This window comes from Agelaius phoeniceus, chromosome Z, assembly GCF_051311805.1.
Source record: "Agelaius phoeniceus isolate bAgePho1 chromosome Z, bAgePho1.hap1, whole genome shotgun sequence".
NCBI classification, from domain to species: domain Eukaryota; kingdom Metazoa; phylum Chordata; class Aves; order Passeriformes; family Icteridae; genus Agelaius; species Agelaius phoeniceus.
The window spans coordinates 50,447,971-50,475,808 of record NC_135303.1 but is presented as its reverse complement, the minus strand read 5'-3'; the positions used below and the strand labels follow the sequence as shown (position 1 = coordinate 50,475,808).

At 44.1% G+C, this 27,838-nt stretch overlaps 1 long non-coding RNA gene across 1 annotated transcript in view; it reads left to right on the top strand.

The window, feature by feature from the left end:
* The window catches only part of LOC143692047 (uncharacterized), a 45,039-nt gene extending 20,668 nt beyond the window's left edge, over positions 1 to 24,371 (top strand). Inside the window, exons 5-8 of the long non-coding RNA XR_013179918.1 lie at positions 13,596 to 13,683; positions 14,983 to 15,070; positions 18,676 to 19,180; positions 20,678 to 24,371. This is a non-coding gene — a long non-coding RNA (uncharacterized LOC143692047). The remainder of the gene's footprint in view (positions 1 to 13,595; positions 13,684 to 14,982; positions 15,071 to 18,675; positions 19,181 to 20,677) is intronic.
* The last annotated feature ends 3,467 nt before the right edge of the window (positions 24,372 to 27,838 follow it).

Here is a 27,838-nt window from a genome sequence, read left to right as displayed (position 1 = left end):
GCAGTGACTCATCTAATCCCTGCTGGTGCTGGCCTGCTTTGGAAAAGCATTGTGTCCGTGTGGCATAACAGAGAGGAGATGCTACTGCAGAAATGCCCCAGACAGGCCAGCACTCCTGGTCCAGGTCACAGCCTAGGGTTTCAGCAGTCATCTCATTCTCCCCATTGTGCAAGACCAGCTCTGCGCATCACTTAGTTCACTGCCCCTGGGATCACACTATAATTTTGACTTATTAATTAGAACTATAGCCCCTTTTCAAACTTTACTGCATGTGGCACCTTGGAGGGTACTGAGGGTCTTAAACCCAGAAACAATATTATTTCTTTTATAAAACCAACAAAAAAATCCCCAAAAATATCAGAGCTGGCATCATGAAGATTCATTCCTGTGAGTCCACAGGAATGAATCATCCTGCTGTGTTCCTTGCCTAAATATGTAAGGTCAATCCAGCTGCTACCAGTGGGGCAGGAAGGAGATTTCTTCTAGAACAAAATGCTAGGGACTTCTATATTTTTTTTTTAGTGCCTTCCAGCACAGATCATCTGCTAGGACCATCTGGATGTCATGAGTTCAATGAATTTCCTCTGTTAAAGGTAAACTTGGCTGTTGTAGAGTGGCAGATGCTTTTTCTATTTGTGGCTGATATTGCTTGCATTTTTCTATTGACAATAATCTGTGATAAAAATTTTGTTTGGCTTCACCTCACCTTCTCCATTCTACCCTTTTCCAGAAAGATTTAAAAAAGAATAATTTGAAGAGCCTTTACTCTCCACCACTCCTTTGTATTATAAAGCACACTCAGCCCCAACGACAGAATAAAGAAATTATAATGGAGATTTTCCATTATTGGTGCCCTTCTTTCAGTGAGACTTCCTGTTTGTGGTACTCTATTGATTAACTTTCATGGCACCTGAACAGCTAACAACTCTGATTGCCCTACAGTATTCCCAAGGAATAGGGGAGGGCATGGCCAAGTGTCTGGAGGCTGTTTTTAATAAAAAGTTTGAATGCATCCTCTGGTATCTATGTTGCAGAGGATCCACAGAGATTTAGTGATGCTTGAAGAAGTCATTGGAGAAAAACTTGGGCCATATTTGAAACACCCACAACCAATGTCTCATTTACATACCACATTTACTTTTCTCCTGTGAGGAAGCTGGGATTTGACAGCCATCAAGAGCACAAGGGCTGGGCCATTCTGTGTTTGTTGGAGTTTAAGCAGTATGGATGGCACAGGCAACTGTTCTGAGCTCAGTTTTCTATGTGGTGTAGTGGGGCCCTGCAGACGGCTGCTCTGTCGGGGATGGGCATGGACTGAAAGAGCTGTGCTAGCAGGAACATAGCTGGGGCTGTTTGACAATGTTGGCTTTAGTGTAAGTATCTATAAGAAGCCAGTGCAGTTGGCTTTATACTGATGAAATAAACAAGTGTTCATGCACTAGTTTGCGCTTTTAGAAGCACTACAGCCTAAATGATCTTACTTAAGATTTTCCACACAGAAGTCTATGACAGGCCAAGCAGTTAAAGAGGGCCAATACCCTCACTGATGATGTTCAAAGATGTAACAAGTCTCTGCTGCAAGAAGTGAATGCAGATGGGAGAGTCCTTGGCACATCCTGTGCAAGTCTGAGACACAGTCTACTAATGCTTGAAGTTACTTCATGGGAACTATGATCTCAACCATGCACACTTAGTACTTTGACTGTAGGAGCAGGGATCACATTATTTACTTCATCATAAAGGCATTTGTAAATTATAAGTGCACAGGTTTTAATACAGACCACAAAACTGGTGCAAGGTGGTCTGTTAGATATTTTTGAACTTGTAGAACTTTGTCTCCTTTGACCACGTGTGATTCTTGTGCTTTGAGCAAAGGGGTTTGCAGATCCATGCGAGCAAATTGCCCTGAGCCCCCACCTCAAGCAATTAAGCAGGAAGGGAGACAAAGGAGGAGAGCAGGCCCTACATTTCCGTGCCTGTGAACAAAGACTGTGGAAGCAGGGGAAAAAATAAAAAAAGGACAAGAAAAGCCAAAGTGAGATTTAGAACACTTGAAACAAAACCTCACCATTGAAAAGGAAGAGTGGTGACAAAACATGATGGTTTTATTGCAGTCTGCTGACCTCTCCACATACACCCTTTCATCTTCCACTAGGCTTCAGGAGCATTCTGACCTAAGTTATATTAGGCATTTAGCTTCCAGCTTAGAAACATGATGGAAGAAGCATACCACAGGAAAGTAGTTTTGCTTCTGTGCTTTTTTTCATGCTTACTTCCAAGCACAGGTTTTAGTGTTCTGTAATAATGTGTTGTCATGAAAACAGCAGTCTGCCTTAGTCCCTCTGGTATGCTGCTGGTTGCTCTTTTAGCTGTGTAACAGCGTGTTTCATCTTAGGTTGCTTTGAAAGACTAAGGAGGTAAGCTGTTCCAGGATGCTGTATATTTAAATAGTAGGCTATTGCATACAATGCAGAAAGGTCATCTAAAATGATAGCATTTCTACTATGTGCGCAATATAGATACTGGTTTATCATTGGAAAAGTTGCAGAAGGACTCTCCTCTCCCTACAGCATCTGTGTTCTCACCTTCTATGCTGGGAGCAGAAATGCTGAGGAAATGACTCTTGGCCTAGCACAGTCCTATGCCAGGTTTTGGGGCTGTCACACACCCCCTCCATGTGAGTGTGGGGTACATGTAGGGTCTATTATGTACAATGCATGAGGAAGCCATGCAGCTGCCCTGCTATGACATTCATGGCAGGGCTTTGTCTGTGCCCAGGTGTCTGGTATACTGCAAAGGAAGTGTGTGTTTTTGAGTGCCTTAGGTGAAGGAAACTCCCCTTCTTCTTGCATTCCAGGCAGGCAGGCTGGGGTATTAATCTCTGGCAAGACAGGCAGCTGTGGATATGTGTGTAGAAGTAGCATGGTTAATTTGGGAGTTCAGAAATAAAATAATTCAGCAGCTGTTAGAGAATAAACTTTTTATGAAGGTTACTGGCTTATGAGCTGGAAAACCTCCAGTGCTCCTCCCCATGTAGTTGTAAGCCTGAGTATGTCTCCTCCATTCCAGAATGCAGCTGAATGGGCTAAAATTTGATCAGGAGCACATAATGAGCTTTTAAGGAGGAGTCTCTGGACATGTCTGTTGGATATCTTTGGCAATGCTAACGTGCCAGCATCTCTACTTAGCTTGCTCATGTCTTTCTGAAACATGGATACCACTGGAAAGTTTTGCTATCTACTATTTACTATTTGCTTGCTGTTTTTTATTGTCTCACCAATAATAAAACAAAGTTAAACATTTCCCAAATCTATTCTACAATCTAAATCTCATAACTGATTATACAGTGGTTGTCCCCCATAGTTCTATTTCCAAAAGCATTTTGCTTTTCTAACAAAACTTTCATCCCAGAGAGTTCATGATGAAAACTAAATGATGGACTTTTTTCATCTTGTTATGTTTAGTTTCCATCTTCCTTGGGTTTTCCTTAATTCAGAAAAGCTGACAAGAAAGATGGTGGATGTGATTTCTGTTCCAGGGAAGTAAAAGAAGAAGGACTTTTTGTTCTGACAGGAAAGGTATCACAAAAACTGTGTTCCATGGCACACCTGAAGGGCAGGGTGACAGCCATCCATTGAGAGCTGGTTTAGATTAGAGATTAGGAAGAAATTCTTTACTCTGAGGGTGGTGAGGCAGAGAAGCTGTGTTCAAGGCCAGGCTGAATGGAGCTCTGGACAACTTGGTCTAGTGGGAGGTGTCCCTGCCCATACCAGGGAGGTTGGAACCAGATGGTTCCTTCCAACCCATACCAAACCATTCTATGATTCCGTGATTTTATGATGATATGGCAGTTGCAATTATTACTTTATCAAATGTGAGTTGCTCTTTTTATTATATTTGTTTGTTTGTTTTTTTTTAATTAGCTGTGCCAGCTCCAAGAATCTGGCTTTGTAAGAAAAAGGGATGAGATAAAGGGATGTTCTTCTCTATTTGTTTGATAATATTAAGTCAGTTTTTAGGCGGTATTTTTGACACTCTTTCCACAGATGGGCTTTGAATCAGATGCACAGAGGTAAAAATGTTGTGCATATTGTCATATCTTTCGATATAACTGCTGGTTTAGTGTGATATAGGGGACAATAACCATTGCCAAGGGTTATTTTATGTTTTGTACATCAAATAAGAAAGCAAAGTGAAATAAGGAAAATACTTTTCCAAATTTTTCGCAACTTTCTGAGTTTTTATTGGATTTTTCATGGTCAAATAGGATCATATTTAATTCCCTCAGCATAGCTTCATTTACTTGGGTTGATAGGCAGTCATAAAAATGGACATAGGAATTAAGATACCTCTAAGAGGAACAGAGTAGTTCTCAGTGAAATCAGCTATGCTTTCAGGCTGCCTGCAGACAGAGTAATTCTTGACACTACTACCAGTGTCATACATACGCATATGTCAGAGCAAGAAATTGCATTTATATCATGAAGTTTAAACATGTCATAAACCAGAGGGCCTCTATGGGGTATTTGTCCTTAGCATGAGAAGAAACTGCTCTCATGTAGGCTGCCTTCGGGTCTAGAGACACTTCTTGCTTGATCTAAGGTTACCAGCTTGGAGTAATCAACAGACTTGCTGAAAAACAAAGCCAGAGACAAATACCAGAAAAAGGCTATCACAGTTTGCAAATTTTTTTCTGACCTGCAGTACAAATCCCAAAATAGGTTACTTTTAATAAATTCTCTGTGATGTGCAATTTGAGGGATATAATCCAGGTCTTTAGTGGCAAAAAGAAGTGCCTCTTTTTACCTGACCTACTAGATTTGAGGCAGTAAATGCATAAGCAGGTCTTGTCTAGGATGTCAGATTTCAAAACTAGCATATTTTTACCAATACTTCTTCCTGACAAATTTCCTGTTGTTCACCAAAAACTTCTATTGGAAATATGTCTTAGTCCTGAGGTGGAATTCCTGGCTCAGTGGCAAAGCAAGTGTCTGAGGTGTTCAACACTTAGTTTGGGAGGGTGGATTTCAGATCTCTGCTTATCCTAATGCAATCCAAGGATACAAACCACTGCATGACACCATACAAGACCAGGGCACTGGCCTTCTGTAGGGAAAGGACTCTGCTCTTTCCTTTTCCCCTAAAAAACTGTAAACATCATGATGTCATCCCAATGTAGACATGCACAAAATTGCATCTTTTGAAATTTAGAAGCAATTAGGTTGAAAAGCCCCCTATATTATGCTCTGGTTTTATCACTAGATGTGGACAAAGCCATATCCATGAAGCTTGGATGATGTCATTTACCAAAATATTTGAACTTAAAAAGGCAGATTTCCCAAACCTCTTTGGGACTGTGCTGCTCCCACTGCTGTGAATATTTGCGGGGCAGATTTCCCTTGTACTGAACAGGTCTGCTGTGTGGAAATGACTTTATTGTTCCCAGCCTGGGTGGAGTGAGTTTCTATTGTTCTCAAGTGTGAGGCAAGAAACTTCAGCTGCAGCCTGGCTGAAACAGGTCTGGTTCCATCCAGTGTGCTCTCAGCAAGCCAGTGTGTCTCTGGGCACTGCCTGGTAGCCTACCAAGATTTCTTCTGGGGCCTCAGAAGCGGCACCCCTAGAGGTTCTGGCTTTACAGGCTGTGGCTTTGACGTGTTTTTTCTTAGGAGCTGACTTATTTAGCACACATCTCTCTGTAGATGTGCAACCTGACGTTTTGCTCCTCAGCACCAGGCTTCCTGGCCCCAGCATTCCTGCACTTCCCCAAAGCCCTTGCCCACCTCAGTGAGCTCATAGCAGCCTGTGTGCTGTGTGGGGAATGCCTGATTCAAACTCTTCACGTGGGAACAAAAGCATCCTGAGAGAAGTCACTCCTCTTGTGTCAAATATGTTGCCTACCTAATTAATCTTCAGTCTAGCTGGTGCTAAAACAAAACTCCAGGCCAGGAAAAGGCTTCGGTATCTTTAATGAAGAAACAACTAGTCATTATAGGAGTACACCATGCTCTGAAAAGAGATCTGATGAGCAGAAGAGGCCTGAAGTATGGCCAGATCCAACTGCAATGCCTGTTGTGGGAACAATACAAAAGGTCACAGCCATGCACCAGCTGTTTTGGACAAATGCTATGCGCTAACAAACTCAATGAGAAAACTGCTACTGAGAAGCATGTGGAGAACTCAGTCACCCTTGCTGTCTTGAAAGGCCCAAGACAGAGGCAATCAAAACTGTAAACCAGAATCATGAAATTGATCTTGCAGAAGAGCAGGCAGCCCAAAGATTCAGGAGAACCTGGTGCTTCAGCAAGTGAGCAAGGCAGCGGTAGCCCAGTGCTGGAGCACCATCTGGTGATGAAAAACCAGAAAAGTTTTCTGCAGATCCCATATTGTCTGCTAAGAAAATACATTGCCTCTGTGACCAAGATGCTGCTCAGTGTCTGAACTGACCTCTCTAACGCAGAACATCCATGCTTCTCTGGCTGTCTATCAGGAAATGTGACAAAAAATCACAGAGGAAAGCAGCCCAGACTGTATTTGCTGCAAAACTAATACACGTTTTTAAATAGCAGTTGAAGAAAAAATAGCCAAAAGAGGTAAATTAACAGACATGTAAGTTATTCTGCCATTCTACATATCATTAGTACTGGCCAAGGAAGAAGAATGTGCACAAGAAAGTGAATCTGCCCAAATGGCATGTAGGTCCCATGACACCTACTGTTTTGGTAGGTTTTGACATGAATAATTTCCCTGTTGTGTAACATTTCCTTACACTTCTAACTGCATTGGCATTGCTAGGCTTGTAAAACACTGATAAGAGCTTTCTTTAAGGGAAAAACTTACCTGAAATCATAGGGTATGGAGCACTGCTCCAAGCCGGTCTTTTTTTTCCCACTACCCACTAGCCTTTGTTTTTCCACTATCATCAAAAGAAAAAAAAAAAAAAATCTCAAAAGGGAAGAGTATCATTCATGTGGATGGTAAACATATTCATTAATGCCTCTGTTCAAGAGGCTTCTGTTTGTTCTTTTACCTTCTATTTAGCTTGTGAATGTCACTTCCCAGAAGAGGCCTTTTGAACACAGCATTTCTGAATGCATGAGCTGGTCAGACAAAACTCCATGGAAGGTCAGTATCTGCCTGACTGCACATGGTTTGCACCAGTCACAGTCAGAGAAGGTGGTTAGAAGGAAGCTGGTAGCTAGAAATTATCTCTCTTCCCTTGACTAAGATCTAGGCCATGTGTCCCAGCTGCCACAGTGAGGCACAACTCACCTTTGCCCACAGCTGTCCCACTGTCCCAGCTTTCTCACTGAGAAAATTCCCCAGTGATCACCTCTCCCTTCTGTGTCTAACATCTCTTTAAGATAGGATATTATGTGGCTGCTGTCAGGAGCTAAATTTTTGAAGGCACAACTCCTTGACTCCTTTCTCCCAGACAAAAAAGCTATCCCGGCAAAGAAAGTACATGTAAGAGCTACTGGTCTGTGTCTGTGCCTAAATCTCCAAGCTCTATACATCCACAGCTGGGAAGCTGGCTGTGAATGGTCTGCTGGGGTGAAAAAGTAGCTGCTTAGAGAGCAGAACACATACAGCAACCCATAGCTCTCAATACATAGCCACATAATGGCATGCAGCATTGGAGAAAAGCAGCTGTGTGCTCTTTAGAGAGACTTTTGGTCCAGTGTCTAGTTGACTCTGTTGCATTGCAGAGCAGTTCTTACCTAATTCTTGATTCCAGTTTAGATTTCTCGGGCGAAAGAGCAAAACTGCACTCAGCCTAGTGGCAACCAAGGCTGTTCATCATGTGTGGATGTACTAGTGATCTGGCTGGCTTGTACCATAACTACCAACATGCACAATCCAAAACACTGGCAGCTTAAGTTTCTTTAACGTTTCTCCCTGCTGCCAATTCTGTTAATATTTCTTTAGTGCAAAACCTCTTTGTTTGGGTGAGTTTCTTATATCAGGGGTTGCAGTCAGAAAGGATTTCAGCAAAGCACTGATATCTCTTTCATTAACTAGTGTATATATTTGCTTTTTTTAAGTGATGCAGTGGTTCAGTTTCTTCTCCTTGACAGGAGGGTCAGAGCCACATTAGGTAGTCCCACTGAGGGGCAGGCAAACAGAGGCTGATGGGTCCAATCCTATATTTGAGGGATTTTTCTCATTACAAAGGTGTCATTTCTTGCCACAATTTCCTCTGGATTTGGCAGTAGAAGGTGGCAGAATGCAGGAAGGAGAGTACACCCCACACAGACAACCGGTGACATATAGGTCAGCAGGTGCTTGATTTCTAATTTTCTGTATCACGTTGCATGAACATAAGCTTCAGTGTAAGTGCAGCAGGAGGAACATGCTCCAAGTCTGCAAGAGCTGATAAGCAGAGCTGTCAGCACTGAAAGTACACCCCCACATGTCACATGCAACACAACACCACACTGGAGGCTTTAGGACTTTGATCAGCAGTTTGTTCCAGACATGGACATCCAAACTGCCTTGCCTTGGAAGTCCCACAGGAAGCTTTTCACATTTGTGTCCCGTTTGGACCCTGTTTAGTCCTTCTGCTGAAGGTGAAGGACTTGGTGACCTCCAGAGCCCAAGTGAAGAGATGAGAAGAGAAGCATTGACTGGTTAATTGCATAGAAAGGAGGAAGAGCCTTAAAATTAAGCATATTCTATATCAGTAGGAGGATACAGTGCTTTATACTGTGATGAGCCAGAGCTCTGTAAGCTGTTTCTCTGCAGAAAGGAACAGATTGGACCATGAGTCACTCTGAAAGTAGCATGATCCTTTTTTAACTCAGAGCAACAGGTTTTCCACACATGAGTTATGACATTACTGAAGGTATATGATACAGAAAATGCTTAATTTCCCTTCTGCTGTTCACCCATTTCCCTGAGAGCCAGGTAGCACAATAAAATAATACCTCAGATAAACACCACTTGGTTTCTGCTTAGGGACTAAATGATGCTTGTATTCCAAAGTACAGGAAAGGAAACAAACCCAAACTCCTTTCTTACATCAGCATTGATGATTGCCTGCTGTTATGGCTCCCTGTCCCCCAGTCATGCAATTTTGTGAGCTGGAAAAAAAGGGTTGAATATGCAGAAGAGAGATTCCAACAAATTCTTTGCTGGACACTGTAACTGTGCTGATAAATATCACACCAGATTGTTTTACATCAAAAAGCATTAATGCTGGGGAGGTTTTCATCATGCACCAGACAAAACTGAAGTTCTCATGCCCAGTCCTTTACTCGCAGATTTGACATGTAATTTTTTGATGCTATGAGGTAACTGATCGAATTAGTGCCAGCAGCTGCAAAGTAACTTATCTTACAGAAAGCCAAATCAGAAGCCTGAGCTGGATTCAAAGGCCATTTACCAAATGTATTTGGAAGTGCATGAAACACAGAACTCTAACCTGAGAAATCTATAAGATGCAGAGATTTGCCAGAATCCATAGGAAAGCAAGAATTAGGAATAACCACCTGGTAGTTTTAAGACCTGTTTCCCTCTGAATTGTTTTTTGTTCTGGTTCAAATGACAGTTAGATCTGAGGGGACTGGCTGCTAAGAGAAGGAGAAGTACTGACACTGCCAGTCCTCTGAAAGTGCTCTAGCCCTGGTCTGGGCTGGTGATCAGTTGGTGCACTGTATGGCTTCATTGCCAGAGAGATAAGAACCTTGGGCTGGAACAGAGCAAGAAGATAATTTAGCCAGTTGGGAAACCAGACACACCTTTTACTTTGCCCTCTTTTAGTTTCCCAGCTCTTCCCAGTCCTTTGACCCAGAATCAGCTAGGGATGCCACACAGAAAGATCCAAAATGCTTATCTGTTGTGAGAGAAGTACTGACTGTCTTTACAGTTCTGGTAGTGCTCATGTTTAAGAGCACAGCAGGGAAAGCTATTCATGCACTTTGAAAGTAAAATCTTTTGAGAGGAGCTGGAGAACCTAAATATATCCAATGTAAAAAAAAAAAAAAAAAAAAGGTATTCTGCTTCTGCTTTTATATCCACTATTTCTGGCCTCAGGGCTACAAAGAAGCTGGTCACTTCTCCTCTCCCTCTCTCAAAATCAAAAGAAATGGACATTGCAGTGGGCAGGGTTTGGAAATCTGGATCTCCTTTACCTTGCAGTGGAGGTAATTCCCATTAAAAGAAGCTCACACATATCCTAAAGAATGCATGCACTGTTTTCTAAATTGCCTTGTCCTGAAAATGCAATTCAATTATATATGGGTCAAATGGACACTTAAAATGTATCTGAAGTTTTGAAAGCCACAGTCAAATCCCCCCATGCCCGCAAGCCAAACATATATTTTATGCAATTTTTTGTCATTTTTGCCTTTCCAAAGACCAAGAAGAAGCAAGACGAGCTTTATGATAAGATGTCTGGATCTTAGAAATTCAGAATTAACACTTTGTTGTAAATATCTGTTTATCAAAAGAGGAAGGAATGATTCCTAACATTGTTCCAAATGTGTGGCATGATCATAATGTGTATGAAGAGGTGAATGAAAGACATCTTCTTGCAGACAGGGGACAGCAGCCTTGCTAATCACATCCCAGTCATCTCCCACATGATTTTGATGAACTACTGAGAACACATGAAATATTCTTTTCTGACAAATGCAGATCCAAAGCACAACTTACTGTAAGGCGCATGGCAGAGGCCACAGTATTTGTAGCAGCATGGTTCAGTACAATATGTGTCCTAGTGACAGAAGAACAATTTTCCTTCAGTCTCCCATCTTGGCCCATCTGTTCTTTGAAGGTTAAGATAGATCTTTGTGATCAACCAATCTGCCTTCCCAGGAAGGCAGGCTATATGTATTCCCCATTCTTCTTCCTTTCTTCCTGCGTTTCAGCCTGCCTGAATGGCAGTGGTGAAGATTTGTCATAAAGTTTAGTTGAACATGCCTATGATTAATTACTGTTTTGGATGAACATGCAAAATTTAATGTTTGATTTTCCTCAGCTTCACTTTCAATTATGGGACCTCCTCGTACCTCTGTCTACTAGATGCAAAAGCCATGTCCTGTTTGATTTCTTTCTACTGGTAGTTTTGTTCTTTCAAGTCTTTTGGAACATAACTAAAAGTACTGGGAATTGTCCTTTTCCCAGTGGAAGCTGATTTCCTCCTTACACTTACAGTTTTAGAGGTGTCAACTAGGTCTTTATCAATTTAGCAGCTAACATGACAGGGTAAATCTAGCTTTGATGGAGAACACCATCCACCACCATGTCAAGAAACACACCAGACATCTACAGTATGGATGCCTGCTAACTTCCATCTCCCAGGCTCCCTCCAATTTTTTAATGTGCTAAACCCACATTAATCCCAACTAAATTAAAATAAACCTCTTGAGGATCTAGCAAGATTACATTGTTTTAAGACTTATTTCTTCAGGTGGTAATTTTCTGGTGGAGGGAGTGGAAAGGAGAATGATGCAGAGCATACTCTCCCACAAAATGTGATAGGAAAGGGCTTGGCAAGGGGAAAGGGGTTATATTTAGAGCAATACTGAAGAATATTGGCAGCAGAATCCTTTTCTAGGATATGTTCATTCTCATAGTGAGCATATCAAAGGCATTGAGAAAATGAGCTGCCAGAACACAACCAGAAAAAGGTGGTAGCAAAGGAATCTAAAATCATCCTTGCTTTTACCTGGTTCTTCCAGTTTCTTTTCTTTGCTGTCAGCTCTGCTGCCTGGGAGAAAGCTGTTCAGCATTCTTCCTTAAGCTGTCCCTAAACTCAAAAACTCTCTATGAAAACAGAGTACAAAAGAGAGAACAACTGCTCATTGAACTGTGGTGGTTTGTCATAAGCATAGCAAACATACTGCACCCCTTGCATGACTTCATGGGGAAAACCAATGCCCAAAGGCATGAAGAATTTGGAGCAGTCACCTAACAAATATTCCAGGATTTGGTCTTTTGAGACTGGACTGAGGTAGGAATACTTGCTTTAAAAAAAAGCCATCTGAGACATAAGCCTGAGATACAGGCCAAGTAAGGCTTGAACACAAGGGCTTCAAGAGGCCACAGAAATGTAGGCAGATAAAATAAGTCAGCAGAGTGCAGAGTAACCTGGTCTTAGGACTGCCTGGCAGAGCAACATGAAGACTTGAGTAACTGAAATACTGAAGTACTGGAGGGAAGGAGGGAATCTGCAAGGATTTCCATGTCCCAGCCTAAAACTCATTTAACTTTACCTCCACAGGTTTGGGGCAACTTCTGAGCATTAGTGTTTATCTCACCAAAGATAAAGCAGGAACATGAGGGAAGTGTGCAACAGTCTTTATCCTGGAAGGAGAATGCCTCAGAGAAACGTCTGCATTTTGTATGTCGACTGCTATTTGGATCATCTTGGGGGATTACAGAAAATGGGGCTTTTGAATTATTTTATTACCAGAGAAGGATGGGTAAGGAGTGTCTTGGGAATAGAGTCATTAGGCAACAAATGAGGGGGGAAAGCCTGTTGGTTTTCATTAGCAATGTGAACAGCAGCATGCATTTCTTCCTTGTTGGAGATGCCTTTGATGTATACACAATTATTATCAAGTGACCAATAACTGACGGGAGTGTAATAGTTTATTTTGTTTGCCACATGTGCAGGGAGGAATTCCTGCTGTCTGAAATTCCATCTTCACAGTGCAATATTATCACACTTTATCTGTTTCTGTGTCTTTGAAGCTAAAAAGCAAACCTGATGTTGATGTTGATGTTGATAATAATAATAATAATAATTATCCTTTTTGCCTCCTTCTTGGCTATTACGGTGTATTTTTAGTTCTGTAAGACTTTTCAAATCTATTCATATCCAGAAAAAATATTTTTTGCTCTTCATTAAGTCTGATGTCAAGTGGTGTTACTGGGAGAAGTCATCAGCTGGGGTTGTAGAATTACTAAAACTAAACAACAAAATGCTTTTCCTCAGTAGTTGGACACCAGTGAAATTCAAACCAGTCTGCAGATAAACAGGGCTGTTTGATCAGCTCATTTGACTATCTATAGGGGCTGTTTGATATATTATTTGACTATATATAACTAACTAGTTATAGGATTACTGAGGTAGGAAGTTTGTTACCTAGTCAGCATTGCCTCATTTACTCATTTGGTTAAGCAAGTACTGTGGCAGGAAGATGGAGGCAAAGATTTTGTCTATCATCTTTGATTGTTGCCTAATTATTAACATAACGTGTTGGGACGAATTAGAAAGAGCTGCGGCCAGAATTATATTTAATCTTGCTTTGCTATTGTTTCTTTAGCAAGTAGTGTCAAATTTTTGCATTTCCTAAGATCATGAGATGGTGGGTTTGCAACCAGAAGAGCTACTATATATGTACATATAACTTGAAATGCCACAACTTCAAGTCCAACTAAAGCATAGTCTTTAAAAAAATAAGCATTATTAATGCAGTTTTCTAGATCACTAGAGTCAATAAGGTCAATAAGTCAATAAAGTCAATAAGTCATATATAGGTATGTAATATCCAAATATGTTATAATGTAGTGTACCTGCAGCTTTAATACAGTTTTTTCAGAAATGCATGATGCAAGAGATTATCATCTCTCTTCTGTTTCTGTCATAGCTGCTTGAAGTGCTGAGATGGACATCCCAGTGTGGAATGATGGATGAAACCTGCTGTTGAGATCTTGTCACAATATGCGAATATTTGGGTAAGACTGGCCAGAAATCAGAATCCTACTTGTTTATCTAGATTCAAGCAAATTGCTCATGTTTGAGAAGCCTCTTCTGTAGCCCTGAGAAGCCACAGTTGACAATTTATTCTCACCTGCTAAATCAGGCCCCAAACACTATTAGCACGTCCTAATAACTGCTGTGAAAATTATAAATACGCTGGCATTAGGAACTGGCAGCTCTGTTTAGCTCTGTCACAGGCAGATTGCATTTCCAATGCATCATTAGGAAGATAGGAAATTGGAGCTAATGGATCGACTTTCTGCAGTTTTCCTCTTCTCTGACATCCAGTGACCACTGGATGGCACTGAGGTTACTGTCCCGCTCACAACACATTCTAGGTGTCACACTTTGATTTTGGGCGTTTCAAAAAATTGTCTGGGGCACTGAATTTGGGTTATTTGTTTGCACATGCATGAGGCTGGTTGCCTCATCTCCTGTAGAGTCTTTACTGCCCCAGCTTTGGGACTGCTTTCAGCTAACAGTAAATGCTCACTGTAAATCTCCCCACAGGTGTGCATAGAGCCTCAAACTTGTTGTGAGTACATGCTGTCCTGACACACTGGTGGGTGAAGAAGATAAGGAGCCTTGATTGTAGTATTAATCCCTAAGCTAAGTCACTGGTACTGGCTACAGAGTAACATCAAATCTGCCAAAGTGTACAATTGTCTTCAGGTACTGGCAGCATCAGAAAAAGTTCATCCTGCTTATCTAGCCATCGTAATGCCCATGGCTTCTGAGGATTTCCGATGCTGAAAGCACACAAACTATAGCACAATGTTTTCACAAACCAAAACACCCAACATCTTAAGATGTTGGCTTATTTGTAGATATCTGACCTCAAACCTTCTTATCTGTCTCTGAAGGTGTTCTCTGGTGAGACATTCAAATTTCTTTCTAGTGGAAATGCAACTAATCACTTTTTATTATGCTGTCAGAAGGCATGAACCACAAGTACAAAATTAGCAGGTTTTATGTTTTATGTGTGCTCCATTCAGTGCAGTCACTGTGGTGGTACACCTGGAGCTGGGCATGGATGTGAATCCATCCATCCAACTGCAACAGAAAAAAATTGTTACTGGTTCCATCTCAAACAATGTAGTACTGACCCAGCAGGATTTTGGGTGCATTTGTCCTCCTGGCCCCTCTTTAGCTGCTATCTGTTGATGCCTTGAACAAGTTAATCCCCCTTCTCTTAAGCTCTAGGTTGTGTTTGATTTTATAATCTAAGCAGCTTTTCAGGGAGATGCAAATGCCTGTTTGATTTGCTTTTGCAGGGCGAGCCAGAGCTGGCCAGTAGCCCAAGTCCTTGCGGTGCACAGACACAAGCAAGGAGTGGGCTGGAGTGAAGCATAAGGGAGAATGGTGAGCGAAACCCCTCTTTCATACTTGTCATACTGGCAGGGTAGTGGTCTGGGTGCAACTGCATGGCACCGTGATACCAGGGTGCCTCTGACAGCAGCCAGCCAATGGAGCGGTCTGCAGGTGATGGCGCATTGTTTCTTCAGCTCTGCAGCTCTGATGAGGGAAAGATGAAGTTAGGGTATTCAGAGACTGAAAGGGCCAGGAGCTGGGAAACCACTGTGATTAAGGTAACTTGATGCCAAGGGCTTCATCCTTTTAAACTATTTTTCAGAATTCTGGATTATAAGGATTGTTTTTGCCTGCCTTGTTCCCTCAGACATTCAGCAGATTAAAGGCAAGTCATAATCACTTTGTGGAAGCCCAGTTTGCAATACACTGGCTTTCAGAAAGGAATTTCAGACTATATATACACAACTATTATTAGAAAAAATCTGAACACATAGGGCACCATTTTCGAGTGTCTGTTTAGATGTGTGTTTGTACATAGCAGATACAAATCTAGGCATGAAACTACATGAAAATTCTCAATGTCTCTTTCACTGCCAGTTAGTTGCATCCAAAACTAGACATTAAGGAATTAAAGAGATCCTAATCTGTACACTCTTAGTTCATGACTTCAGAGATGCTACATGCTTCTTATTAAAACTGGACATTGCTTTAATACAGACAGGAAATTTGAGAGAGGAAGCAGTTTTGGTTTTTTTTTTTTGAAAGATACTTGGTACTTGTGTGTGAAAACAAAATACTGAGACATTTAATAGGCACATGTGGCCATCATCAAACACTGATTTGGTTTAGAGAAATTGATGGCAGTGGAATATTGAATTTTGTAAAGTGTTTGTTCTTCTGAGAATACCATAACTTAATTTTAAATAGATATAAACTCTGCTAGTTGTTTTTGATTTTGCAAGGACCGTAGCATTCTGCAATCAGTCTGAATTCAAGCCTGCTGGGTATCCAACGCCTTTGAGAGCACTGTGTTCTGTGTGACATTCAAAGTACCTGAACAAAGTCAGTCCCAGTAGCTACTGAAGCTGTGTTTGATGTGATATAGCTGTGCAGCACACATCCACGGGGATGTGGATGCCCAGAGCAATCTTATCATTCTTATTCAATCTAGTATGTCTTTCAACTTGATTTCCTCTTCGTTTTTTGACTGCGTCCTTTCAGTGGACACTAACAAGCTAAACAGTTATATTTTGTCCAAAGGGCTTATATTTACATACTTTTGATTCCTGAGAAAATGTGGTGGCTCTTTGACAAAGGAAAGGAAAAATAAAGGAAAAGAGTAAAGGAGTAAAGGAAAAGAGTAAAGGAGTAAAGGAAAATAAAGATTGTATACTTAAGGATTTTTGGGCAGGAGGCGGAACAGTTCAGTTTTACTGAGCTGTTGATTCACATGGGTGTCTCTCTCTTTTTACAAAGTCAACTACATACAAAAAGTAAGACTTCTTATGAATGTTCCTTAGCTATGTTGTGGTCCTCTTCAATTCTTGATTTGAAAAATGTGTTCCACTGTCAGAAATCTGCTGTCTCTGTGGAAAAGAATCCTTCCAGTTTCTATCCCCCCAAATCTGAAGAACATTAAATTGACAATTTCTGGGGTATGCAAATGTATTTTAAGTTCTTTTATCTGTAGAAGTGAACTAAGCATGGTCTAAATTTCTGTAATAAACATGCCACTTCTAATCAACATGAGTGCAGGTGTGTGCATGTGTGGGTGCTGGTACATTAGCTGTTGTGACTTGCAGTAGATGCTGGTGAAGTTCTGTCTGTACAGCATCATGCAAACTGAAGCAACTGATGTCTGCATGGGAAAAGTCAGTGCTATCTTCTTAGCAGCTGAGCTGACATGCTCTCACATCTCCTGGGCTCTTCGTTGCATCCATATCTATTGTTGTTGCATGTGCGCTGAGACATATCATGCTCTGACCTTGCAAACTGGTATTTTTAAAAACAAACTTCTGAGGTGTAGATGGGAAAATGCTTAAAGCACTCATAAGCAAAATCCAGGATGGAGCTGAACTTTCCCAAATATTTCTGTACTGTGGCAGAAACTGCACCAAAAAGCCAATTCATCCAAATAAACTGAACTGGGAACGGGCAGACAAGCCTCCCTGATGCTGCCTAAGCAGCAGCCCTCTACACACAGCACCTGGAATACCAGAAAAGAAAGCTGCACTGCAGAGCTGCAATATAAGGGGCAGGAGTGTATGTGGGCAGTGCCATACTGCTCTGTTTAGGTGAGGTGTGTGATGTGGTCTCTGTGCACTGCCACACAGGCACGGAAGGTGTGGTACAGCAAAGAGAGCCCAAGCTCCTGAGGCATGTGCAAAAATGTTGCAGAACTTAAGTACCATGAATGGTAACCAAATTTAATCCCCATCCTGAAGAGAAAAGGTGATGAACAGAAGAGGAACTGAATGCATGTTAGCAACTAATACAAAGATGTCAAGGATATCCTCATAGGAGCAAGCAGGAATCACCATCACTAACATTACCCCCTTCAGTATGGTAAAAGAATTGTGACAGGTCAAGGCAGGTGATTCTTGCCCTCTACTCCACTCTTCTGACACTTCACCTGGGGTACTATGGGCTGCTCTGTGGGCCCCAGCACAAAAAGGATGCGGACTTTTTAGAGTAAATCCATAGTGGGCCACAAGGATGATCAGATGGATGGAGCACCATCCATTGGAAGGGCTTGGGATGATGTTGTAGCAGCCTTCCAGTACCAAAAGGGAGCCTACCAAGAAAGATGAAGAGAGAAGTTCTACAGGAGCATGAAGTGATAGGAAAGGGGGAATGCGTTGAAACAGAAAGAGAGTAGGTTTATATTGAAATTAGGAGAAATGCTTTACTGTCAGAGTGGTGAGGCACCAGAACAGAGAAGTTGTGGATGCCCCATCCCTGGCAGTGTTCCAGGCCAGGCTGGATGTGGCTTTGAGCAACCTGGTGTAGTGGAAGGTGTCCCCTGACCACAGCAGGGGAGTTTAGGATCCATCTTTCCTTTACACCTGTGGCTGCTGTGCTAAGCTGTGCCCATGTGATTCCCCAGGGAGTCTTGGGGCTTGCACAAGCTCCACTGCAGCTGCTGCCATGTGTCATGGCTCCTAGAACTGTTAGTGACACAGGCATTTTGTATCTCTTGAGTCCCTTCTGGGCACACCTGCCCAGGATGTAGCATTGTGTGTCCTGTATGGGTTTATTGTTTATTGTTTATTTTTTATAAGTTAAGAATTTGGTTTGACTCTCAGTTCCCCCCATGTTCTCCCTCATAATGCTTCATTCCTTCCACCAGTTACCTGTCCATCATTGTAACCAATCCCCTTTCATTTCTAGAAATTTCTATGTCAATCTTCCCTTACCTAACATATGATTTGTCCCCTGAGCCTTTTCCCTCCCCTGGGCCATTCCTATTGGTTCAGTTGTGTCCCTCGCTCCTCCCCTGGGCTTTGTTCATTGGTCCCTTATGTCTCCTCCCGTTACACCCTGCCCCTTTATCAGTGCCTCCCTAAGGGTTTTTCTTTGACACCGTTACTGGCCCCGCCTGGGTCAATAAAGCGCCTTGGCATCCACACGCATGTCCACTCCTTCCTTTGCCTCAGTGCTTCGCAGTCCTGCTCTGGCCTGCGTCACCATGCCGCAAATGGAGCCACTACCCAGGGGTCTCGTAGAGGACCTGGGAGCGGCGGGATTCATAGTCTCCACTGGTCACTCTGGGAGCGGCTAGCCAGCACCCGTCAGCTCCAGTGGCCGTGGGACAAGACTGCAGTTGGTGAGCCACCATGAGGCGGCTTCGCCCGAACCCGTCAACTTCGGCGCCGAACATGACGTGGCTTTGAAGACATTGCCGGCGCGACGTGGCTTTGAAGGCGTCGCGGCTCGGAAGGAGCCACCTGACAGTGCTGGACCTGTCCTGTGGGCATTGCCCTTTTGGAATTATCGGTTCCTGGCACCACCCACACCTCCGTGTAAGCAGGCCAATTTTTGTCCGGCAGTGCTCCTGGGGGAGCGAGGGCGCACTCCCATCTTGCAGTGTGCAGATAAAGGAACGCCTTCCTGGACTGGGGACTGCTCCTGCTGGTTTTTTTTCTTGAAGTCAGCGGTCTGGTGAGTTTTCCCCTGGTGGTGTTGGAATGGACCCGGCCAGGGGGGGCTCCCTTTAGGAAGTTGTTAATCCCAGGGGAGGGGACACACTGTGCACAGCGTGAGCAGTTGCCGCTGCGGCTTTTGGGACCTTTTTCAAAGTTTTAAGTTTTCTGTTTCCAGCAGCAAGTGGTGAAAGTGTTCTGAGTTGGCAGGATGGGTAATAGGCTGTCTTCTCAGCAGAAGGAGGTATATTTCCAAGTTGTGGGATTCCTGTGGGAGGGGGGTGAATGATTTTCTAAGGGTTTAGTCAAAAGCTTTGTCCAATGGATGTTTTCTAAGTTCCCGCAGTTGACCCCTAAAGAGGTCAAAGAACAGAGTTTCTGGAACTGTGGGTTGCGAATTGACTGAAAGTACCAAAAAAAGCGGGAAAAGCGATCCTACTGTCAGGGAAGGCTATATGCTGCTGTTTCTTTTAATTATCGAAGTTGTAAAAAATAATGCTGTGATTTGTGAACCGGAAAGTGGAAAATGTCCTGCAGCAAGCTTCCCAGTTCTCCCTCAACCCCCATCCCTGCCTTCTTTCCCTACTCCCACTTCCCCTTCACTGGGTGGAGGGGGGGAAGCAACCCGTCCAGAGCAGACACATGGCTGCTACTCTCTCCCTGGCTTCCCCCAGTCCCCTCGGTACCCTTGCCCTGACAGTGCTATCGACGAACTGTCCACACTGTCGAGGAACCTGCTCCTAACCCTCCTTCCAATCCCCTTTTCCCAGTTTCTGAGCCCGAAAAGGTCCAAGGTCGCTTTAGTGCCCAAAACACCTTCCTTGCGCGATCCCAAGACATGCCACGAGATGGTCGCCACCTCGTGGCAGCTGCTCCCATGCTACAAAATGGCTGCCAGCGCGTGGCTGGGTGTTCTTCTCCCTCTTTGTCATCACAAAATGGCCACTGCCACATGGCGACCATGCCTGCGCCACAAAATGGCTGCCATCTCGTGGTAGAAGCGTCTCCTTCCAACAAGCCCTTCCGTCCCACCCTGCCTCCTAACCCCAACTCTTTCCCTCCTCTTCCTCTGCGGCATTTGCATTGTCTCCTCCCACGTATGATTACATAACGCCTCCTCCATGTCACCTGACCCCTCCCCTTTTCCCACGACATTACCATCTGCTCTGCCCATGCTCCACACAGCCTCTGCCCAGAGTTCCACCCCTCACCCTCAGGGTGCCGCCCCCTCGGTTCCTGTTTCCCACGCCCTGCCTCCCAGTCCCCATGGTGATGCAGCAGCCTCGGGGGGGGCCCCTGAGTGCAGGGGGAGATAGAAGGGGAGGACAAGGGGACAAACATTCTAGTCACCACGGTCAAAAAAACTGAATGCGCAGCGCGCAGCCCTGCGCAATTATATAAATAGGGTAGTCTGCAGGGGTCAACTAATCATAATAATGTTTGCCAATTAACTACATCAGATTGTCGTGAACCTTACAGACTCAGACTAACTCACTCTATCATTTATTCCAATCAGGACTGGCTCGAGATTGGCGCGGAACCTGGACTTGTCCCACATATTCAACAGGCGGAGACCAACTGGCGCATTCCACCCGTCGACTGCAAGTATCTCATTGTCAGGGACACTAAGTACACCCCCTTGGGAGTTGAAGTCGTTCCAGCAGTCCTCACACTCAAGCCAGGGCACTTCACCCTCATGATGTGCTGTGTCCACCCCCCTCTCTCCCTGCTGGAAGACCAGATCATCGCAGAAGCTATCCCTATACCATGTTTTATGTGCGATGACCTGGACCTTTCTGTCTTTTACACTGAGGTGCTAGGAGAGGAAAAGCCCCTTGTGTGGTGTGGCCTTAAGAGCGGTGGCCAATCTATTCAACTTCAGGGGATGATGGACACGGGAGCAAATTCCTCCACACAAATGGCCATCACAATGGGAGCTGCAAAACATGAGTAGCTCAGTACTGGGAGTTGGGGGTTTCCAATCGGCACGCAGATCAAAGAGCATAGTGCAAATTACAGGGCCAAATGGGCAATTGGCATCTGTATGCCTATTCATTCTGAATTCCTAGTTTACCCTGTGGGGGAGAGATGCCATGTCACAATGGGGGGAGAAATTGGACTTGCCCGCTCCTCAGCATTTTTAGGTGCAGCCACTGGGGAGTGCCCTACCCTTAAACTGAATTGGCTTACAGATAAATCAGTCTGGGTAGAGCAGTAGTGGGTGAACAAACAAAAATTAAAGGCGCTCACTTAGATTGTGGAAGAGGAACTGGCCAAAGGCCACATAGTGGAAACCAACAGCCCCTGGAACTCTCCTGTTTTTCTTATCAGGAAGCGTGGAGGTGACAGGTGGCGCCTTCTCCACGATCTGAGAAGAATCAATAATGTCATTGAAGACATAGGTTCCCTCCAACCAGGGATGCCTTCCCCATCTGTGCTCCCACAAAATTGGAAATTGGCAGTTATTGACATCAAAGACTGTTTCTTTCATATTCCCTTTCACCCAGATGATGCACCACGGTCTGCTTTCTCTGTGCCCTCCATTAACAGAGGAGCTCCCATGAAGCGCTACCACTGCTGCGTTCTTCCTCAGGGAATGAAAAACAGCCCTACTATCTGCCAGTGGTATGTTGCTAGGGTTCTGTCCCCTGTGCGCGCAAGGGATAAAAAATGCATAATATATCATTACATGGATGATATCCTCATTTGCGCCCCTGATGACAACATGCTTGCATGCGCCTTAGAGGACACTATTACAGCCTTGTCGGTGGCGGGATTTGAGTTGCAAACAGAGAAAGTCCAATGCCTGCTGCCTTGGAAGTATCTGGGTTTTGAGATCACCCACTGTAGCATTACACCTCAAAAAATCCTAATTTACACTAACCCAAAAACCCTAAGAGACCTGCACCAGCTCTGTGGATCCCTAAACTGGATCAGGCCCTGGCTGGGGCTCACCACAAGAGATTTATCCCCTCTCTTCAACTTGTTAAAAGTGGGGGGGAGACCCTGGATTCCCCGAGGTCCCTTACTCTGGAGGCCAGGACAGCACTCGATAAGGTCCAATCCATCATTGCAAGTCGACACGCCCACCGGTGTTGTGAGGACCTGTCCTTCAGCTTCATAATTCTGGGTAGGCTACCGCATCTTTACAGGTTGATTTTCAATGGGATACGGACCAAAAGGACCCCCTCTTAATTAAAGAGTGGGTGTTCCTTGGTGACCAGCTGTCCAAGAGCATCACCAAGCCACAAGAGCTGATGGCTCAGATGATCATGAGGGCTAGAGCTCACCTGCGTGTGTTGGCGGGGTGCGATTTTGCATGCATTCACCTCCCTATCCAAACATCCATGAGGAGGATATCTTTGGACACTGTGGAAAATTTATACTGGTCAAATGAGAATTTGCAGTTTGCCCTAGACAGCTACACTGGCCAAATTTCAATTGACCATGCAGGCCACAAATTGTTTAATGTTGAATTTAATTCAATTCCAAAAGAGGTTCAAAGTCGCCGTCCACTCAAAGCCCTGACAGTTTTTACAGACGCATCTGGAGGATCCCACAAGTCAGTCATTACTTGGAAGGATCCTCAGACTCAGCAGTGGGAAGCTGATGTTCAGATTGTGGAGGGTTCTCCACAAGTTGCTGAGTTAGATGCAGTCGTCAGGGCCTATGAGAAGTTTCCACAGCCTTTTAATCTAATAACCAATTCGGCCTATGTAGCAGGCGGAGTGTCCCAAGCAGAACATGCAGCACTCAAAGAAGTTTCCAATCCTGCCATCTATCACTTGCTCTCGCATTTAATACCCCTGGTTTCCCACCTTCTTTGTAATGCATGTAAGATCACACAGCGACCTCCCTGGGTTTATTACTGAGGGAAACCGCAGGGCAGACACCCTAGCCACACCACTGCAGCTGGCTGGCCTACCTAGCATCTACCAGCAGGCCAAGCTAAGCCATCAGCAATTTCCTCAGAATGCCCCAGGCCTGGTCCGCCAATTTCACCTGCGGCAAGACCAAGCCAAGGCAATTGTGGCCACCTGCCCAAATTGCCAGAAGACGGCTCTACCATCACTGGGTTCCAGGGTGAACCCTAGAGGACTCCGCAGCTGCGAAGTCTGGCAAACTGATGTCACCCAGGTGTCCAAATTTGGGCGGTTCAAATATGTCCATGTATCTGTGGACACCTTCTCAGGGGCAGTCTTTTCCTCAGCCCACACTGGGGAAAAAAGCGGCAGATGCACAAAAACATCTGATTCATACCTTTGCAGTTTTGGGGATCCCATCTACCATCAAAACAGATAATGGCCCAGCTTATACCTCCAAGGCGTTTGGTGAGTTTTTGCAGGAATGGGGGGTAAAACATCGGATGGGAATACCACACTCCCCCACTGGCCAGGCTGTAATAAAACGCATGCACCAGACTTTAAAGCAAGTCCTTGCCCGCCAACAGGGAGATGTCCAAGCTCTGTCCCCATATCTCAGACTTTGTAAAGCACTCTTTACTATCAATTTTTTGAACTGTTCTTTTGACAGACCGGAGCCACCTGTCCTGAGACATTTCCATCAGCAACAACACTATGGGTTAAAAGAAAAGCCACCTGTCCTTATTAGGGACCCAGACTCTGGAGAAATCCAGGGTCCATTCCAGCTTATCACTTGGGGTCACAGATACACCTGCATGTCCATGCCCTCAGGTGTCAGATGGGTCCCTAAGAAACTAATCAAACCCTATACACCAACAGAGTCTGTTAGCGCACCTCAAGCAGTAACCCCCCACGGCCAGGAACACCCCAATGACCACACGTTTGCACAGAATAGAAAACGTCGCAGGAGGGGAAGAAACTCGTGATATTATCTCTTTTATTCGCTTGCCTCCCCCTCAAAGAAATTCCACTGTTACGTTTGTCTTAGTATTCATTATGTGTTCTGTTCTCATTTCATTTCAGGCACCCACAATGCTCCTTGCAATTGTGGAAGCTGTCCTGCATGAAGAGCATAATTTATTTTGCTGTCATTCGTTTCCTGCCATCCATGTGCTTCAGTGTCTTGTAGCAAGTCATCACTGCCTCCACCACAAAGCCTTCCTCAGCATGCAAGATCGCCTTTGCTGCCGGTATTGCAAAGAACAATAGATGGTAGGAGAGCCAAAAGGCAGAGAGCACCGGAGTATAAAGGACTGGACTTTACACCTTTTACAGCACCCTCTCTATGAACTGAATAGAACTGAATAGAACTGAACTCTGTCCCTTTTTACAGTGTCCCCCTCTCCTTTTTAAAACAAAATAGGGGGAGATGTAACATTGTGTGTCCTGTATGGGTTTATTGTAAAGTTGGTTATTTTTTATAAGTTAAGAATTTGGTTTGACCCTCAGTTCCCCCCCATGTTCTCCCTCATAATGCTTCGTTCCTTCCACCAGTTACCTGTCCATCATTGTAACCAACCCCCTTTCATTTCTAGAAATTTCTATGTCAATCTTCCCTTACCTAACATATGATTTGTCCCCTGAGCCTTTTCCCTCCCCTGGGCCATTCCTATTGGTTCAGTTGTGTCCCTCGCTCCTCCCCTGGGCTTCGTTCATTGGTCCCTCGTGTCTCCTTCCGTTACACCCTGCCCCTTTATCAGTGCCTCCCTAAGGGTTTTTCTTTGACACCGTTACTGGTCCCGCCTGGGTCGATAAAGTGTCTTGGCATCCACACATGTGTCCACTCCTTCCTTCCTTTGCCTCAGTGCTTTGCAGTCCTGCTCTGGCCTGCGTCACCATGCTGCAGACAGAGCCACTACCCAGGAGTTCTTGCAGAGGACCTGGGAGTGGCGGGATTTGTAGTCTCCACTGGTCACTCTGGGAGCGGCTAGCCAGCCCCGTCAGCTCCAGTGGCCACGGGACAAGACTGCACAGGACACAGTCAGGGGAGCCCCTTGAGAGGCACTTGCTTGTCCCCCCATGTCCGCTCTCCTGTGACAAGTGTTGCAATAAGAGCATAGAAATTTGGCAGAGGATAAACTCTGGCATTCCAGCTGGTCCTGGGAGACCAGAGGGGCTGGGTGCATCTGGGCTTCATTTCTCATTGTAAACAACCAGGCACTGTAAGTCTGGTCATGTTCCGTGGGATCCCAGGTGCAGAGATAGCAAGGGTTACACCAGAAACCCGGCCACATTAGCGGTGCCAGATTCACGAATAGCCTGGTTCATGAATTCAATGCTGGAAGTTTGGTCGAGCTCAAAAAGAACTTTCACAAACACAGATGTGTTCCTACTCTGGTCACTGATAGAGGCCTTTTCCTGGGAAAGTGAGGGAAAGCAAGCAGCCAGCCACACATGGCCTGGATTTGTCACCTCTGTGCTGTTTACAAGAACAGCCTATTAACTATTTTTGGCTTGTGAAGAGCAGATCCTGCATAGGGAAAATGGTAGCAGATTCTTTGGGGAAATTGTTAAGCTAATGGCTTTTGAGACTAAGTTCATGTTTAGAAAACACCATCAGTATCTCTTACTGACTAGTTACTATAGATGGATTGGGAGAATACTAAATATGCTTCTGTTAAGTCTCCCCTGATTCAACTATATAGTGTTTTGACAGGACTTCTGTTTCTAGATATCTCTGCAATAGAAAGAAATCAATAGTAGGTCATTTTTGGTTATTCTTCCCTCAGATAATGCTTTTCTTTTGCACTTTTGCTCATTTGATCAGGTCCAGAGATAATCACTGTCACACTTCCTCTTATCATTGACATTACTGTCAAGAGCTGGACTGAGTTCACATAACCATTTCTATAAACCATGATTTTCAAAGGAGGTGCTATATGGAGTACATCCAAGAGCCAACACTTATTCTTAAAACAAAAGGTATTTTTAAAGCCAAAACTGGCCTTGAAAGGCAGCCTAACCATTCACAGGACCAAGTTCAACTTCCTTCACCAAAAGATTTCTGTTTCTTCTTCTTTGTTAAGACAGCCTCAAGTAAAATTCTAAATTGCCTCTAAAACTGTTATTTGGCTGCATGTAGCTCTACAACCACAAGAGGGGGTACTTGAATAAAATTTTGATCAGTTTGGCAAATACCTCTCACCTGATACCTCCTTTTGTGCATGGTGGTTCTGTGTGTTGGAGAAGGGGAAGAACTAAAAGATTATGAAGGTGCATGGAAACTAAACAGCCCATCAAGTCCTGGAGTATATTGCTGAGTTCTTCTAATAGGTGGATCTTGCACTGTTTCAGTTGTGCTTTGCTTTAAATCGACTAATACAATACACACACAAAAAATTATCCATCAAAATAAAGAAAACACTGAGTTATATTTTTCCATGGTCTGGAATTTTTTTTTTTCTGCTTCAGTAGGCAATATGGCATTTTACAAGGAAGACTTTGTTCCATGCTTAACATCCATGTACAGGCATCTAAAGGATTTAACTAGACTAAAGTGCAAATATGGTGCAGAGAAACTGCACTACAGTTTGTTTTAAAAGAGATTTGTTTTCTATTGAATATTAATCCCAATATTTCCGGATGGGACGTGCCTGGGCTCGTCTGACTCTTGCTGCTGGACCAAAGGCAGCAGCTGTGGTGTTTCACCTCAGGGATACCTTTGGTTGGCTGGGTGCTGCAGCCGGGCACTCGGAACAAATCCAGGCATAGCAGGAACTCAGTTTACCTCTGGTGGAAAAGGTTCAGGCGATGGTGAAGAGAAAGGAGAGGATTCTATCATAGAGTTTTAATCCAGAGTTTTATTTCAGGATGGTAGACCTCTGAAACAGCTCCCAATAGAACCCCGGGCCACACGGTCTCGTCTCCTTTTAAGCCCCGGGGGGACAGGAGGAGGGGAAGGGACAGGTGAGGCACCAACCAGGTGTGAGGAGGGAAAGGCTCAAGGGATACAGACGCTTGGACAGGTCAGTGAGCCCGGACCTGAGGGGCATCTTTTGAACTTCTGCCAACCACACAACGCCTTGCTGGAATGTTAAGATTGATGGACAGCTCTTAGCAGGAGGGCAAAAGGGGAAAGGAAAGGTTGGCGCATCTGAGGGGTTGGGATAGGTGAAATAGGAAATGGCATCACACTGCAACAGTTTTCCATATCTGCCTGGAGTACAGAGAGTATCTACCTAAGAGGAGCAATAAGTGGAGGTAAGTATATTTTCATATGCATTATCAGTACTCTGCACTTCAGCTATGCTGATGTGTCCAAACTTTCTGAGTGACTAGGGCTTAGCTAAGCATTAGAAAAATAGATGTGTAGCTCTGCTAGACCATGTTTTGTGTTCTTTGCCCCTCTCTAAAGCCTCTCTGGTCTTTCATGATTGACAAAGTGCAGCACTTGGGAAGAACTGATTTTTAGCTCCGGGAACTTAGAGATTTTCAAGACTGAAACTATGAAAGAAGCAGGCACAAGTTTAAATGCAGGACTGAGACTTACTTTTACCAGTAGAGTCAATAGCAGATTTTTATGTGTATTTCCCCTCCTCCTTCCACTCTTGCTTTTGTTCAGTTTAAATCTAAACTCTGGATGTGGACACTGTGATGCTCAGGACTGGAAACAGGGCTGTGTTCACTGGAGCATCAGGCTCATACATGGAATTGCAGTAAAGATGTCTCAGCAGAGATCCACTACTGCCATGGCATGGTTCCTGCTCATAGATCCAAACCTTATCCAGATCTAGAGCAGATTCCTTTTGTCTGGG